The sequence below is a fragment of the Bidens hawaiensis genome, unplaced genomic scaffold (assembly GCF_021521415.1).
Source record: "Bidens hawaiensis isolate Kalapana, Puna unplaced genomic scaffold, B.hawaiensis_p1.1 tig00044036_1, whole genome shotgun sequence".
NCBI classification, from domain to species: domain Eukaryota; kingdom Viridiplantae; phylum Streptophyta; class Magnoliopsida; order Asterales; family Asteraceae; genus Bidens; species Bidens hawaiensis.
In genome coordinates, this window is record NW_027497802.1 from 11,825 (window position 1) to 14,513 (window position 2,689).

Sequence of the window (2,689 nt, forward strand, 5' to 3'; positions counted from 1 at the left end):
CAACTCCTGCCATACCACGTGCCTAGCCTGTAGTTGGCAGAAGAGGAAGAGTGCACGACACGCCTGCTCTGTGTCAGCCGCTACCTATCCACCACTCACAGGCAGGGCACGTGCATAGGTTACAGTTGGTAGCGTGTTGGGCCGGCTAAACCCCTTGGAAACCTACCTTCGGCTATAAATACCACAAATGGTATGATCATATCTTACTACATTATCATCATATTATACCTGATATCTGCTCTAGCAATCTCTTAATATACTTTTATATTTAAAGAGCAATCTAGTCTGATTCTCACGCCGGAGGGTGGTCACAAGGAGGAACCCCCCCCTTCTCAGTGACGAGCTCACGGTGTCTGTTTTGCAGGTTATCAGAAGAACCATCTTCCAAGGGTCTAACCCCTCGTGGGAAACATCTCTCCAACCCCCAGGTTACCAGTAATCTGTCTGGGGACTGGTTAGTGTTTCTTCATTGGCGCCATCCGTGCATAAAGCTAGAACTACAATTTTCTCCAGTTTTTTCAAAACTTTATACAAAAGATGGTTAGAGAAATTCCGGTAACCACAACCCCAGCTATTGGGGGGAATACCGGCAACACAGTTTTTACAAACACTACTCCGGCTACCGAAGCCGGAGCAAGTGAAGTAAATTTTATGAACACTACCCCACTTACTAAAGCAGGGGCAAGTGCAGTAAATGACCGCCTACTGGGATCCACCGATACCCAGTTTGAAAAACGAAGACTCCCCCGCCAGACTCTCGACGAAGTCAAGGCATGGGCGGAAGCACGACAAAAGGAATTCCAGGCTGAGTTGAACGAACGCTTGCGTTCCGTGCAACAGGCCGACGAATTCGAATACTGGGAGGATGACTCGGAGGAATCCGACTCCGACGCGAACCCTCGTCATAAGGCAAAAGGGAAGCGTAAAGAAACGGAAACCCAACCGAAAAGGCATTTTGGACAAGCCTTCAAACCAAAAAGCATAGATGGAAGTCCACGAGACTTCTCTAAAACGTTCAGACCAAACGTTACAAATGCAGGAACGTCCAAATTTGCACGGGACATTGCTGAAGCAATTGCCCCGAAGAGTGCTAAACAAATGCCTAACATAGGCACATATGACGGCCTATCTGATCCAGACGACCATTTGAACAGGTTCATAGCGGGGGCAACCGTTAGCAATTGGACGGAACCCACGTGGTGTTACATGTTCCAAATGACGCTGGTGGGGGCTGCTAGGGCTTGGTTTGATCGTTTACCGGTTAACCACATTTACGACTGGGCAGACTTCCAGCAGAAGTTTAGCCAACACTTCAGCCAGCAGCGAAAGTATACCGAGGAGCAATGGACAATCCTCAAATGCACACGGGAAGAAGATGAATCTCTGCCAAACTTCATCACTCGCTTCAACTCAAAGAAGTTAAGTTTGGGCAATATCAGCGAGGATCTTGTTCGCGCAGCCTTCATCCAGGGCGCGCAGGACCCAGAGCTTATCCGGACCCTAACGGGTAAAGATGGAATGCCATCCACATGGGATGGCATCATGACAGCAGCCAAACGCTATGCGGAAACGGAGAAGCAACTGGGTAGAGACCTTCCGCAGAGCACAAACCTTTACACCCAGAGGACGAGAGAGGACAACGTCCTCACCGCCCGATTGAACAAAAAACGGAAGCAAGGCATTTGGCAGTCAAGGGTAAACTTTGACACCTCATCCGGCTTACAGCACCGATTGGGTGAAAGGGATAATGTAAAGCCGCACCGGAACCCCAGATGGACGCCACTTACCAAAAGCGTCACTGACATATTTGCTACTGAAGAGCTCCCATGGCCAAAGCCTCCAGAAATCCGACATCGTCACGATGCTGATCGGAGCAAGTACTGTGACTATCACAGAACAAAAGGCCACAACACTGAAGAATGCATAGACGTAAAAGACATGGTCGAAACATTCGTCAGAGATGGGACGCTCGCGCACCTCGTGGCGAAATAAAAGCTAAGCAGGCAGGCAGGTGCGTGTGGAACCACGGCTGGGGTAAACACGAATAAAAAATCAGCTTCAATAGAGACTACATGCTGCGTAAAGAACGAGATCCCGAAACAGGTGCGTGTCGGCTCGATGGCGCTCCCATCCCAACAACATGGAAGGGAGCTCATTTACACAGTTTGCATGTAAATCAATTCCAATTTGTAAAGAAAAGGCCAAGAGCCACTTCTAATGGAAATGATTCTCTCTAGAACATCGAAGCTGATGATTTTACATTTATACTTTTCTGGACACTAATATGCCGGTTTTCACCGCATAATTACGTGAAGTCATTGCATGGGAAGGCGGTCCTACCCGCACGAACCCAATAACGTGACAAACCTTCACGCAGGTCAGTTGAAGGGGAAAAAGTTCAGCACCCAAAAATGAAAGTGCCGGTCTATCCGCATGAATCATTAAGGAAACTGAATAATAACCTGTCAACAACCGCGCGTCGAACGGTTAAAACTATCCAACACTGGACGACATTCACATTACGTGAAGTCGTTGCGTGGGAAGGCGGTCTTACCCGCACGAACCCAATAACGTGGCAAACCTTCACGCAGGTCAGTTGAAGGAGTTCATCCCATTAAATGAAAGTGCCGGTCTATCCCGCATGAATCATTCGAGGGAACTGCACCAACAACCGCGCGTCGAACGGTTC